This window comes from Pogona vitticeps, chromosome 4, assembly GCF_051106095.1.
Source record: "Pogona vitticeps strain Pit_001003342236 chromosome 4, PviZW2.1, whole genome shotgun sequence".
Taxonomy (NCBI): Eukaryota; Metazoa; Chordata; class Lepidosauria; order Squamata; family Agamidae; genus Pogona; species Pogona vitticeps.
The window spans coordinates 205,717,673-205,733,770 of record NC_135786.1 but is presented as its reverse complement, the minus strand read 5'-3'; positions in this window follow the sequence as shown (position 1 = coordinate 205,733,770).

The following is a 16,098-nucleotide window of genomic DNA, read 5'->3' as shown; positions in this document are numbered from 1 at the left end:
ATACATGCATGATGTATAATTTTTAATGGGAATGACACAATTGGCATGCCTGGTCAACATAAAAGACAGTTTAGTCCTTTATGTTTATGAGAACACAGAATCCCTGGCTTTGGGTGACAGCTAATTTCCTTTAGTTTCTTTATGGCCTCTGGCTATTAATGCATGCTGATTTCCAAGTATTATTGAGAAAAAATAATCATAAACATAAGAGAACAAAGAGAAAGTCATCAATTCTGGTTAATTTTAAAAAGAGAATTTAAAGTCACTATTTTGGTTGAAGAAGAATATACAGATTATAATGATCTCCTGAAAACTATGTATAAGAAACTGCTGGTTATCACATACAAAACTGTTATCGAGTACAGATGTTCTCTCTGAGTATTTTTTTTAAGTTCACTTTTCTCATATTTAAGCAAGCCATATGGGATTCATTTTCGTCATTTCAATGCTTTTTAGACATTTTTTGAACAAATGCTTTAGGAGTCTGGTATGCGAATGTTAAAAAGTCTCTAATGTACTTTTATTCTTTGGTATTAAAAAGCTACAAGGCAATAATTTAGGAACTTAATACCGACTGGATTAACTAGAACCTGAAGACTAGTAAAATTGAAAAGAACAAACCCTTGTTTCTTAGTTTTGTAAACATACCCAAATTATTCTTTATTTTTTGGACACGGTTAACAAATTTTAAGGCCAAAGTTTAAAGAGTTCTGTTTCAGAGATAACCTCATTCATTAGTTTCTAGTCAAAGATCCAGTGGTTTGCTACAGTTGTGCAGCAAGTTTTCCAACATGCTGAATTATCATTAATGCATGCACACCAAATACTTTTTCTACTAAGACTTCCAATTGCATCAAACGACCCGAAATCCTGACTAATTCTTGTCCAAACAACCACCCAGTATCCAGACTCTGGAAAAGGTGGAGGGCCTTTCAGAATGCAGAACAATGTAGAAACAAATATGGAAGGGGAGGGAAAAGGTGAAGTACAGATGTTTCCCATTTAGCCAGTGTGCAATCCTCCATACCTCCTAATATCTTTAGGATGTATCCAGCAAGTTTACACCTCCACCCCTTTCCTGGTGGAATCATCTGGATGCATTTTACTGAACTTGTCCTACAGGCATCTCTAGCATGGCTCATTTTATGCAGTCATGCTCTGTGCTTGTGGCACCTATAATTTGAATGATATGGGATAATCTGTTAGGATTATTGGGAACAGAGGCTCTTGCCCTAGCAGTAGATATTTTACTAAGTAATATAACGCCCTGCCAGACCGACAGTGTTATGATGAGCTCCTGTCTTATGACACTGCTTGGCAGCCAGGCTGCTGTACAGGAGGTCACATTGTATTTTACTGTCTGAACATCTAAAGCAAAGCATGCACCATATTCTTTCTAATATGTACACTTCCACAATAAAATTCCTGAAGTACGACTATGAAACGATCCCCTTGCTGATAGATTTCGAAGCGAACAGCATCTTGTTCCTTCAGATTTGGGACCCAAGCCTTAGACCAGAAGATCTGGGTTCTTGCAATATCACAAGTAGGGTTGCCCAGCCTGAGAGACCCAGCTGTAGTTTCAGGAAACCATGATGTTGCTCCACCTCTTCAGTAGAGGAGACAAATCTCAGTGACTGGCAGCTTAAAGCCTGAGCACCCCTCCTTACCTGCTATGAAGTCACATCACAGCTAACTGGCTCAGTACAAAGGGTTTTTTTTTAGGTGGTTTGTGCCTGTGGAATTTTGCTGCATCGAAACTGGATGTTTGATTTGACTAGAAATGGGGTGGGGGTTATGCTGAAGAGAAAGGCCATTGTGGGGATGCATGTGGACACACCATGCTATTTGGAGCAAGTCAGGAAGTGGATTACCAGTTGTGCAACCTTGGCAGAGTGGCACAGGACTTAGGAGAAAATACCTCCCTGTGGCCTGCCTGATATACCCTATGCAAGTTTCAGCAGTGGTAACCACCATCAACATGTCTGGTTATTGCTACTGAAACTACAAAGTGAAGGTAAGGATACAAGTCCTGGTAGGAATTATGGCAAATGTTGCAACTGTGTACATTTTGCATCCTACCAATCACTCTGCAATGAGTTTTTCCCCTAGCTCCAGATTGTCATTTTACCTGTTGATTGCATGTTGTTATTTTTACCCCCAGTACATGCTGGGCCCATTTACTGCTTACTACGTTTGCCTCCCATGTGTCACCTATGTCACAGGACACATGGGGAGTTGTTCCAAGCATTGTTGCTGCTGGTTAGTTGTGGGATTCTGTGTCCTTGATCACTGCAGGGCCACCACCTCCTCCCTAGACCCTTGACCGTCCTGGCTCTTGAAAGCAGCCAGACCATTAACAACTGAGTGGGCAGCAGCCATTATTGATGGGTCTCTCCTTGAGGGCAAAGTTCCCATTAATAATGGCTGCTGCCCACTCCGTTTTTAACAGTCTGGCTGCTTTCAAGAGCCAGACCAGCCAAGGGTCTAGTGAGGAGGTTGTGGCCCTAAAATGATCAAGAACCCAGAGATGCTCACTAAGCCAATTCAGAAAAAGCCCAACCTGGCAGCTGAAAATTTTAAAAACTACCACCCAGTCACCAATATCCCCTTCATTAACAAGCTGGCGGAGAGAGTGGTGGCCCTTCAGCTTCAGGTTCTCCTGGAGGAAACCAGTGCCTTTGATCCATTCCAGTGGGGATTCAGGCCATGTCATGGCATGGAGACAGCATTGGTTGCCCTGCAAGATAACCTTTTGAGGGAGGCCGATAATGGCAAAATGTCCTTGTTTCTACTCCTCGTATCAGCAGTCATCGGCCACAGTATCCTCCTGGAGAGGCTCTTGGACTTGGAGATTGGCAGTCAGGCCTTGGCCTGGTTCCAGTCCTTCCTGGAGGACCACCCTTAGAGAATACAGCTTGCAGAGATGCCATCCACTCCATGGACTCTCAATTGTGGAGTCTCGCAAGGGTTAATCATCTCCCCAATGCTATTTAATATCTGGGTGAGGTCAACAAGAGTTTTGGAGCTTCGTGTCACCAATATGCAGATGACACCCAGCTCTATCTCTCCTTCCACCCTTCTGCAGTTGATGCTGTCCCATCCCTTGAGCGCTGCCTGGACGCGGTGCTGGGATGGATGAGGGAAAACAGATTGAGGCTGAACCCAGACAAGACAGAAATCCTGCAGGTGGAGGCCTCTAGTATTTGTGGTCTCAGTGCCTCCCTTTCCTTTAGGAGAACCACCCTTTGCATAAAGGATTAGGTGCGCAGCCTGGGGATACTTTTGGATGAATCAATGACATTCCAGGTAGTGTCTGTGGTCCGATCCACCTACTTCCACCTAAAGCAGGTAGCCCAATTGCGTACCTACCTTGACACCAGGTCCCTTACCATGCTGGTCCATGCATTGGTAGTCTCGAGATTACACTACAGCAATGCCCTCAATGTGGGGCTGCCCTTGCGGCTGCTACAGAGAGTGCAACAGGTCCAGAACACGGCGGCCAGACTATTGAATAGGGTTAGAAAATAACAACATATTTTCCACACTTTGGCCGCCTTGCACTGGTTACCTGTTTGCTTCCATTCCAGCTTCAAGGTGATGGTATTAACCTATAAGGCCCTAAATGGTTTGGGACCTCGGTATCTAGCCAAGCACCTCCTTCCTGTTAGGTCCGCCCATCCAGTAAGACCACCTCAGGCAAGGCAGCTGAGAGTCCTAACCCTGAGAGAGGCCCAGAAAAGAACCATCAGAAATTGGGCCTTCTCGGTGGTAGCTCTGCAACTGAAGAATAGCCTCCTGCCCGAAGTCTGCTTGGTCCCTTCACTGGGCACCTTTCAAAAACTACTAAAACCCTGGTTATTTACACAGGCCTTCCCAGATGAAATAACATCCTGATGGAATAGTCCTTCTGACAACATAACATCTAATCTACTGCCATGCTTTATTTCATGTTATTGTATTTTATTAGGTCTCTTGTTATATTTTATGGTATTTTTCTTTTGCACTTTTATAATTTCTGGATGTTGTGTTTTTGTGATTATGTTATTGTTACTGTTTAGTTGTTGTAAACCACCCAGAGTGGCCTTCGCTGCCAGATGGGCGATATAGAAATGAAATAAATAAATAAATAAAATTTCTAGGAGTTGTAATGCAAAAAAGTAACATTTCCCAATTCTGGCAAGGATACTGAAAACAATGACAAGGAGAACAGTTCTGGTTTCTGCTCCTCTGACATCATGCTTCACCATCAGAGCATGAAGCTGTGCACGTGTTTTTGTGTGCACATATGTATGATATGGAAACATTTAATCAGAAACAATATCCAGAAAATTGTGTAAGTTTTCTGGCCATTTCTGAACACTGCAAACTCTAACATATACGTTATATTGGAGGAAATGCCACAATGATTTTTTCCACATTAAGAACAAAAGGAATGTAAAATGTTGTTGAAAAAACCCCAGAAGTCAGGAGTCTGGATGGCTTACAAGCTTGGTAATCAGATACAGAGCTTTTCACCTCCAAGTCATTGGTGCAAATCCAGATCTATTTAATCATGTCCAAACGTTTTTCCTATCTAACATAGTTTTTCTTTCTTTCTTTCTTTCTTTCTTTCTTTCTTTCTTTCTTTCTTTCTTTCTTTCTTTCTTTCTTTCTTTCGTTCTTTCTGTCTGTCTGTCTGTCTGTCTGTCTGTCTGTCTGTCTGTCTTTTTTTTCTGGTGTGTATGTTAAAATGGCTGCTCACAGTCCAGATCCCCCCCTCAAAAAAAAGCTGACCACATCATAAACAATAACTGCTAATTTCAAGTGTAAGCAATTGACCAATAACTGAACATTTATCAAGCTTCTTTTGTTGTGGCTAGCTCTTCCAGAAAAGACTTCAAGGAGTATTTTCAAGATGAGTTATTGGAGATTTAACTGTTTTAAAAAACTTTATTAGGCAGTTAAAGACTGCTTTTGTCACCAGTGATATCAATGTGGCTCATGTCTCTGACATGAAATCAATATTATTATTTTTAAAAGCAACTGCCCCCTCCCCGTTATGTTTACATTGTGGGAATATGGACAAAAATAACTGGATTTGGTTGTAGCTTGAATACATCAGCATTAGCAGAGCCCAATTCTACCCACATGTAAAGATCGTATGTCTCTACTGCCTGTTTTGGAACTTTTTCTCCACTGGGATGCGCAAACAATTACTTCAGCTGAAGTTATGTGTGATGGTCTTAATAGAATATAAAAATCCATTTTATAAATATCAACATGAATAATGACATGGCTCTGCTTATGCTGGCTTATATTATTATTACCTTTTGGAGTAAAAAACCTTGCTGATATGGAACTGAATGAAGCATTTTGGAACTCTGGGAAGAATCTTAGAACTAAGTCTTACTGAAATAGTAAAACTGATTGCACCAGTTGAAACAATTTGCAATGCTTCCACTTCCAATCATGTCTTCTTCCATCTTGCCTCTCTCTTCTTCAATTGTGAATGTTCAGTTATGATGAATACATGCATTTGTGTATGCATCAAGAACATAAGAGCCTTTCTAGGTGGTCTAGTCACTGATTCTATTCATTTAGTAGCCAATCAGCTGTCTTATAAGAAACCCAAACCAGTACCTGTACGATAGTACATTCTGCTTGTGTTCCTTAGCAATTGGTACACCATGACACATTAGCCCTATTCCGGCATTATAAATGCTAGCACTGTAAATGTTCTTAGAGGGGAGCAACTTGTTCTGTCCCAGTCATTGCATATTTCACAGTTTCAGGACGGCTCTGTCAAAACACCTAATTATAGCAATCATCTAGTACTTCATGAATTACTAATCTTTTGCAATTGTTGGAGCAAAAGGAAAGTCATCTGAAAAGTACATTTAAAAAAATTCCAACATGAAGGTGAAATCAGAGACCCCAATACTCACCTTATATGGAAGGTAAGGATTACAAGTCATATTCTGAACTATAGAATTACAAGAGCAGAATATACCAGTTGCTAAGATTAAACACCTTTTTTAAAAAGGCACAACTTGGTACCTAACCTACTCAGGCCAATCAGGGGCTGATCACATCATTATTAGGCTGAGTGAGGCTGCTTCCCATCCCAGTGTCCCGGCTACTTCAGAGAAATGGTACTGTTCTGTCCTAGTCTCTGGAGCTGGCTATTTCCTGAATTCTTGAAAGTCCTCAGGGTCATGCTAATCATCTGTGCAACATAGCATAAAGCAAGGTAAGACTTTTCAGTATTAGTTTTGATGTTTAAATGGTACAGGAGTCAGCTTGCCTCTTGTTTAACAATCATCGAGACATCCTGTGTTTGCTGTATGTGTATGCTTTGATTCTACTGGTCTACATTTTTATAAGTCTACTTCAGAGATAAAATGTGCTATTTATTAAGTATTTTAATGTGCTGAATTCAAATATGACAATTAAAACAACTGATTGGCTACTGTTTCCAAGATATTTAAGTTTTTCCATTTTACATCTATGTATATTGTATAGATAGAGGTTTTATCATGTGTTTATAGTTGTTTTACATGATAATATGTCACCTGTCCTGTTTATGTAACACTCTAAAAATTAGCAAATGGATTACATAAGTAAAATATATTTTGAAACAAAAGGCAAAAAATTATTATGTGCATAATGTACTCCTATTCAGTGTCTACTCAGCACTTCTTGTATACATTAAATACTGGTGGTTAACTACCGACCAGTGGCAAACCTCTCTTATTTGGGCAAAGGTGTTGGAGTGGGTTGTGGCCGGCCAACTCCAGGCATTGCAGGATGAAATGGATTTTCTGGATCCATTTCAATCGGGTTTCAGGCTGGGCTTTCGTACAGAGACTGTCTTGGTCGCCCTGTACGATGACCTTTGCTGGGAGAGAGACAGGGGGAGTGTTACCCTGTTGATACTCCTCTCAGCGGCTTTTGACACAATCAACCATGGTGTCCTTCTGGATAGGCTGGCTTGGTTGGGAGTTGAGGACACCGCTTTATGGTGTTTCCTGACTGACCATTTCCAGAAGGTAATGCTGGGGGACAGTTGCTCTGCCCCATGGCATTTATGTCATGGGGTGCCTCAGGGCTCAATACTGTCCCACATGCTGTTCAACATCTACATGGAACCGCTGGGAGAGGCCATCAGAGGTTTGGGCTGAGGAGTCAGCAATATGCTAATGACATTTAGCTCTACCTCTCGTTTTCCACCAATCCAGGTGAGGCAGTTTCTGTGCTGAACTTGTGCCACGACCTGATAATGGACTGGATGAGGGTTAATAAATTGAAACTCAATCAAGACAAGACAGAAATGCTGTTAATAGGTGCTTTGCTGGACAGGCTATAGGACCATTTCCCTGCCCTGAATGGGGTTGCACTCCTCCTAAGGGACAGGGCCCACAGGTGAACTCAGTGGCCAGGAGCACCTTCCTTCAGCTATGGAAATTATACCAGCTACGGCCCTACCCAGATAAACAGAGTCTCATGGCAGTTATGCATGCACTGGTAACATCCCATATAGATTACTGCAATGCACTGTACATGTGGCTGCCTTTGAAGAGAGTCTGGTTACTGCAATGGTTCAGAATCGAGCTGCACAGCTGGTGAGTGGTGGGGCCACTAGGGAACACATCAAGCTAATTCTGTTCAAAATATATTGGTTACCAGTCGCTGCCCAGGCCTAATTCAAAGTGCTTGTTTTGACGTATAATGCCCTAAACAGTTTGGGCCTGGATACCTGAAGGACTGCCTCCTTCCATATGAACCTACCTGGCAATAAAGATCTAGCCAGGGGGCCCTCCTGAAAGAGCCATCCTCCTAGGAAGTAAGAAAGATGGCTTGTAGACAAAGGGCCTTTTTGGCAGCTGCCCCCAGACTATGAAACGCCATCTCGAGGGAGATTAGTCTGGCAGCGACGTTGATGATGGTTCAGCCCCAGGTCAAAACCTTCCTGTTCCAGAAGGTTTTTAATTGAAATAGTATCAACTGTGGGTCCTACAATGCAATTTTTGGAGCATTGCATTTTTAATTGTATTTTAATGGTTTTTATCTTTTTATTGAATTCAAATTGTTGTAAGCTGCCCAGAGACCTTTGGATAGTGTGGGCGGCATATAAGTTTAATAATTAAAATAAATAAATAACTGGAGCATCTCTTGTCACTGTCCAGCAATAGTCTCCAATCATTCACAGGCAGGCTCAATTGCCCTGTAAGCCTTTCTCCACTGTTGCAATGTCCTGGTGAAATTGCTCGCTGTCCTCATTGCTCACCGCTCTGGTTTGATGGGAAAAAATCTAGGTGAGAGAGCAAAAACTGTACACATCTTTAGTGACATGTTGCAACCAAGGCTTTTGTATACCTTTATGAGGTTTTTCATTAACAACCTGTAGTTGTCTGCCTTGTTGTTTCTGAAAAAATTCATTGCCGCTAACTGGAAAGCATTCCATGCCACATTTTCCCTGCCTTGCAGCACATGGTCAAATGCATAATCTCAAAGAAGTTCATGAATCTAAATACCAACAAATACCTTCCTCAAGTTTAGCTTCACTTAACCTTGGAGTTTTCCATGGAGGTACTTGAAAGCTGCTTGTGTTTTGTCTATGGCCTTGACAAAGTTCTTCATCAGACCCAGCTTGATGTGTAAGCGTGGTAACAAAATCTTCCTAGATTCAACAAGTGATGGATGCTTGACACTTTCCCTACTGGGCTTCAGTGACAGTTGGAGTGGCCAGTCTGTCTTGATGTAGTGGGAATCTCTTGGACAACTATCCCATTCTCAGGGAAATCCGCAGTATGTTCTCAAAGGCTTTCACAGCTAGGATCCGATGGTTATTGTGGGTTTTTTGGGCTCTTTGGCCATGTTCTGGAGGTTTTTTGTCCTAACGTTTCTTCCAGAACATGGCCAAACAGCCCGAAAAACCCACAACAACCAAAACAGCAGTACTTGGTGTATCCAATCTGCAGACCAACTAAGAGAGCAACTGTGGCGATCTTCCCTTGTCGCACCTATTTATTTGGCCCTCACAAGGGATCACACCCATCTGCAATCTTAAATTTACTAGGAAGGCATGAAGGGAAAAGGTCTTCTCATTCATCCAAATGTAGCTGCAAGGCTTTCTTCTGTCAGAAATCCTGAAAATCCCTGTAACCACATCCACCCAGACATAGTTATGTCTCCTTTCCAGACTTTCCTACGAAGTAAGAAAGGTTGAGGAGGGAAGAGGTGGGTCTTCATGTACATCCCAATTCCCCTTCATGGATACAATTACTGAATGTCTGAACAGGTCTACATTCTCTGTTTAATTTACAAGCGGATAGCCATTTTCAAATACCGTATAGCAGTTTTTGTGTTCAACTACATTTGTATCCTACAAGCTTAGTAAATTCTCATTGCAAGTCCAATGTTTCTAAACTTCAGCATCATTTTTATACTGCTTACTTTCAGGAGAAACTTCCCTAGTTAGCTCATGTGGTAATTATACTGTGTGTGTGTGTTTGTGTTTAAAAGAGAGAGAGATTTGGAAAGTACTGGTACAATCATTTATGGGATGAATATTATGACAATAGTCATTACTGTCTTTAATGTTATTATTAATTCTAATTATGATACCACATGCTATTTGAGGAAGCTGAGAAAGGACATGGTGAATCACATCTTTGGTATCTATGCAACAGAACTTAAGCCACCAAGGAATGATGCATATAATGTATATTATATATTCAGCCTTTTTCTTATGGTAACCTATAGAATTTCAATCCACTTAAAAGCAATAATTTTGGTTTAACCCACCAGTTACCAAGAATAGATTTCAACCAACATAATTCCATGTTAAAAAGCAGATTGTAACATATCTAGCTAACTGCAGGGTCAAAAAGGGACAGTGATCCCTTTATATTATTTATTGTGCAATTTACATATGTACTGAGTGCATATCTTCTCAGAAATATGCCCCACTGAGCTTAGCATGCCTTTCCCCTGCATAAGCGTATCTGCGGTTGCAGCTACAATGTATTTTATCCACAGATTATCTACATATTCTCCTCTACTCCCCCTTTCTTTTTTTTATCATGTCTCTGTTGCCTTGATGGCCAAAGTAATTTTTAAAAATATTAAATCCTAATACCATGGCCTAGTACCAAAAATATATTGCTTTGCATTCAATTGTAATATTTCTCCTGAGGCAAAAACATTATTTTCACAAAGAATGATGCTATGCAAAATAACAGAAAACATACTGTGAATAATGTCTTACACATGAAACTTTAGGACTAATGCTGAGGTATTGGTTGGGCACACGTAAGGTTTAGCAGCCACAAGGAAAACTGGTGAGGCTATGTATTATTATGAGTGAGCTGAGAGCTTAATTAATATAATAGATTTCTACTTTTTAAAATATTTTCAAACTGTTCATTGTATCGCAAATGTTGGAAGACCTAGTATGATAAAAAGCTGTCTTTTGTGTGAACCACTTGTAGTTGGTCAGAGATTATCACAGAATCATAGAAATGTAGAGCTGCCAGAGGCATCAAGTGTCATCAAAGTGAACTCCTTAAAAAGCAAGAAATCTACAACTAAAGAATCCATGTGAGATGGCTATCCAACCACAGTTCAAAAACCTCAAATGAAAGGGAGTCCATGATCTTTGAAGGTGTTTGGAGTTTTATTTGAACCCTTGCATGCTGCCTGTAGTTGCCCTCCCAACCCCTGAATCAAGACACGAGACAAGAATTATGGATTGAAACACAGGCCACACTTTATTAAGGATAATCAATGTTACCATCCTTTGGCAAACAGGGGCCTGCCATAGTGCAGAATCAGGTTAAAGCACAGAGGTCTCAAAGGACCCCTTAAGCAACAAATGGGCGAGTCCCTGACCCCAGGTTTTTGCGGTCTTAAAGACAGCGAGAACCCAGCTGGCTGCAATTTGACCATTCCTGGACCTCAAGCCAGCTTCTCCTTGTTGATTGTTGGTCCGGTTGTGGCCCCAGAACATCTTTCCCCCCAAGCACTGTAATCACATGATCCACAGCGCTAGGAGGTCAGATGGGCTATAGCTTACCTGAGTTTGCAATGGGACTCACCCGAAAACCTGTTATATGTGCACTACCCACCACAGCGTAGGGACTAGCCATGCTAAGTCCCATGCCTGCCATCGAGCCTCTCAAACTCAGCAAGCAGTCTTCCAGTCTTCCTTGATGTCTTCCAGGAAGACATCCAAACCCAAATTGTGGCCCAGAATCACCATGTGCCTCCACCTCGCCATCACCACGGGACCTGCAGAGATACAACAAAAACCAGCCCCCTGCCTATACATTAGGAAGTGTTCTGATGTATCTACGATAATTGGATGAAGACCACTGACCCAAATACTTAATTTTGTCTGTGTTGTATCCTAAGGCTGCAGCGGTGGATGCTGCACCAATTCTAAAGGAATGCGTGCCAAATTTCAATCCCTGCATGCCAACTCTATCCAGTGCTACGTCTGTCAGTTTCCAGAACTGGTACTTTGTTAATGGCAAACAATCTCCATGTTGAAGGAAGTAGCCTTGGTCTTGTCCCCTAACTTGCAAGTATGCAATCATGGCTTTCACAAGGCAAATGTTTTCTATATGGCAATGCGCTAGCATAAGGTGAGCACCGCTACCTAGTTGATTGGCCTTGGATCGTCAAATGTGAATTTGAATTGTCCCATCCACAGTCCTAACATCTTGCCATTGCAGAGCTACCCTAGTCTTGTCATTCTTTCCAGCAGCAACTACCTTGCTAATCCTGAAAGCCCTGAAAAACATCAACAAGGACACTGCTTTAAACAAAATAATTTCATACTCAACCCTACACAGAAGCTCCCACTGCTTATAGATGCGGTCTAACAACTCAGGTGATATGGGAGCCCTGGTGTCTTGAACTCTGCCCCTTTCTTTGGACCAGCCTTCAATCATTTTCGTAATGCAGTAATCTGATGAATAATCCTGGTGGCTGTTAATCCTAGCATAGAAGGCGAGCACTGACAACCTACCCTGAATAGTTCCAGGTGCCAATCCCCTTCTATTAAAATACATAATGAATTGTTGAAGGTGATCCACCGGAGCAGGCCAAACTGGCTCTAGGTTAACCAGCTTCCTAAATTCTTGAGACTCTATACTCACTGCTAAATGCCCTTTCCGTGTCCTCGGTGGCAGGGCCAAGCCTATTGCTCTTTCCACATCTTCGCACCAATTTGCCAAAATTCTGGGTGCAGAATCTCCGGGAACTCATTGGCCCCTGGATTTAGCTCCCTGAACTGCTCAATCTGTTGACACGACAATGCATCAGCTAATCTTTTGTCTATCCCTGGAACGTGTCGGGCCTGAACCAAAATACTGAATTTCAAAGCCTGCAGTGTGAATGCCCTAACTAGCGTCATGACCCATTCTGAATGAGATGTAAATTTATTTACACTGTAAACCACTGCCTGATTGTCACACCAAAAACACACGACAGAGTTTGACCACTCCTCTGCTCATAGTCACAGCATGGCAACTATTGGGAAAAATTCTAGGAATGTTAGATCCCTGGTAATACCAGACTGATGCCAGTCTTCTGGCCATGTGCTGGTACACCATCCTCCCCTGAAATAAATTCTGAAACCTAAAGAACCTGCAGCATCCTAATGAACCTGGAAGTCTGCCATAAGCTCTATCTCTCCTCTCCAAAAAGATATTCCATTAAACTCTGCTAAGAACTGACTCTAAACTCATGCCACGCGTGACCCTGATTCTATGTAAAGGACGATGCAGACCCTTCATTGCATCACAGGAAAGTAAAGGTTCCCCTTGATATTTAGTCTAATCGTGTCCCACTCTAGGGCACATGCTTATCCCCATTTCCAAGCCACAGAGCCAGTGATTGTCTGAAGACACTTTCCATGGTCATGTGGCCAGCGCGACTAGACATGGAATGCTGTTACCTTCCCACCGAGGTGATACCCATTTATCTATTTGCATTTACATGCTTTTGAACTGCTAGGTTGGCAGGAGCTGGGACAAGTGACAGGAGCTCACTCTGTCACGTGGATTCGATCTTGCAACTCCTGGTCTTCTGATCCTGCAGCACAGAGGCTTCTACGGTTTAACCCACAGTGCCACCACATCCCACAATCATTGCGTCACAGAGCCAATGCAAAAAGGCATGTCCCAGTACCACAGCTCTGCAATGAAGTTTAAATGGCCTACAATCTCCTGAAGTTCTCACAGGGACACCTTTTTCCTTTGCAATAGTGATGCTATCTGAATCTTGAGGTCAGCTAATTTGTTGTCTGGCAGCTTCGATGTCTGTTGTACAGTATCTAGCTCAATGCCGAGGAAAGTCAGGGACGTAGCTGGTCCCTCTGTTTTTTCCTCTGCCAGTGGTAAACCTAGCTCCTCTGCCATTGCTTGAAAAGTGTTCAGAATAAATTTACACCTTCCTGTGTTCCTTTCACCATAAAAAAGATAATCATCTAGATAACAGGCTGTAAACTTACTCCCCCCCCGCACCTGAGCTTCCATTCAATAAACAAGCTGAAATGCTCACGTGCAGCGCATGAAACTGAGCAGCCCTTGGGTAAGGCTCTATTGATGTAAAAGGATCCTTGAAAATGAAAACCTAACAGATCAAAATCCTGTGGGTGAACTGGCAAAATCTGGAAAGCTGATTTAATATCACATTTTGCCATCACCGCCCCCTACACCACACTTCCTTACCATGCAAACTGCCTCGCCGAAAGAGGTATAGCATATGGTACAAAGTTCCTGAGGGAGGCATTGTTTACCGCCTCTCCCTCTGGGTAGGACAAATGGTGTATTAATCTAAACTCATCCTGGGCCTTTTTTGGAAATTATTCCCAAAGGCGAAACCCTTAAGGTTTCCAAAGGGGCCTTCGTGAAGGGTCCCAATACTCTCCCTCCCTTTACTTCTTTGGTGATTTTTTTCTGTACAACATCTTCCATTCCACGCACCAATTTAAAATTCTGCGCAAAAAATGCTTTGTGCTCACCAACTGCCAGGATCCTAAAGCAGTACTTAAAACTGTCTAATTAGTAACTACCATTCTCCCTGTGGGGCCAATCGCGCAGCCAAACTTCCAAAACTGTAACCCTAACTGGGCTGGGACCCTTTTCCAGTGTTACCTCTGCCACTACTGGTTTTTTAACTTCATCCTGGGCCCCTATTCTGCCATTGAGCCCCAGCCCTGAAACATGATGAATTGGGGTGCTGACCCCCACATGCTGAACACTCATGCCCGAAATGACATGGTTTCCTAGTACAAGTACCCTTGACATTGTAGTCCCAGCAGAGCAAATGGGGTTGAACCACCTGCCCCACTCCTCCATGAGGATTTTGATTTGGGGCTGTCTTTCTGTTCAAATGTCCGCTATCAAACCTATTGCCTAAATTAGGCCTGGCTGGTGTCATAGACTGTAGCCAAAGACCCAGCAGGGGCTCATCCCAACAAAGATTTGGATGAATCACACTGCGCATACGAAACAATTCATCACAATTCATCTATATACGCCCCATAGATCAAGTCCAAATATTGAAAGAGGGATTGAGCCCACCACGGTTGGGTCTTCACAACCAACCCAGTGTAAATTAAAAATCCGGGTAGCCAATTGGACCAAGTCCTATCTGGCTTCTTTCTCCTATGTCTCTCCTTGTCTTTATCATTTTCCTTGTGTAAATCCCTTTTCTCCACATCTCTATTCAGCAACTCAAATAAATCTATCTAATAATCCTTCATATATTTTCCTGGGTCACCGGGGTAAGCTGATCGCCCAGAGGCATCAAGTAGTCACCAAAAGGCAACGCTCATAAAGGAATGGTATTGTAAGCCATGTCAGGAACAGATGGGTATGGCCAAATCCCTACCCCGGTCGTAACATTCAACGGGGATGGAAATGCACCCTGGGTTATATGGTGCAGCCCATCCACCAAACTGTGTGCTTGAACAAGGCCATTTAGTGTTCAGGACCCTAAGGCATGTAAAAGGGGGACTTAAATTGTCCACTGCCAGCCCAAGGCCAAGCAGGGATTGGTGAATGAGTGCCCGATGCAGCGGCTGACTCACCTGATGAAGGTGCTGCCATGCTTACCCTTTCCCTGCCATAAAGCCGTTCAGGGCTGGCCTCATCACCAGTGTCCTGCCTGTCATAAACCATAGCTGCTGACACGGATGCTGCCAGGGTTGATGACCTTCTATCCCTGTGTTGGAAAATTCTGCTTAAAGGTTGTAGCTGCATTCTGTTCCAGTAAAGTGCATATACTCCTGGCAGGAAGCAGCAGCTGCCAGCAGGTGGGGTAACTCCTTATTCTGCCCTTTCACTTAGAAGTAGAGCCAATCCTAGTTACGATTAACTAGGATTGGCTCACAGAATACTGTGTAAATCATGCTAAGTAAATAAAAGAGCTCTCAGGGCATTGCTGCTAGGATCCACTGGTCTGGACATCTGTGCTGTCGACTCCTTTGTTCTAAGGCAATTAGCCTTCCTTTGTTCCATGATCACCTACACCCTGTCTCTGCCGCGTGACCGAGGAGTTGCAGTTGCCCCATTTGCATCACATCTGGATGTCCCGTCTGGCTGTTGCTCCGCTTCAAGAATAGCAAATCTGGACATTAGGTCATCGGCTATAGCTTTGAGTTTGGCCCTATGATGGCTTTTGGCCTCCCTAGCTGAATGTTGTGTCTGAGCCTCGCAAGTCTGTGGGGTCTGCCTTGCCAGCTGTTCAGCCTCAAGAGCAGATTTTTTCTTCTGGTGCTGCTGCCATACAGGCCTGGATTCCTCGTCTGATGAAGACTGAGGTGGAGACACTTGTGGAACTGGCCTTTTACTGGCTGGTTGTTTTCCTTTTTTGTTACCCTGACCTTTGTGTGATGCCATTATGGATCTAGCACACAAACCAGTAAACGAGCACTACGCGTCTAACCAAACTACACTTTCAATGGATTCCATAAGTAATTTTTGGTAATTAAATTATTAAGCCAAATCAATGCTATTAAATGAATTAATGCACTTAATTAATTTGTATTAAGCAATTCCTACCTCAAGTATCAATTTAAATAATTACAATTAATTAATTAAT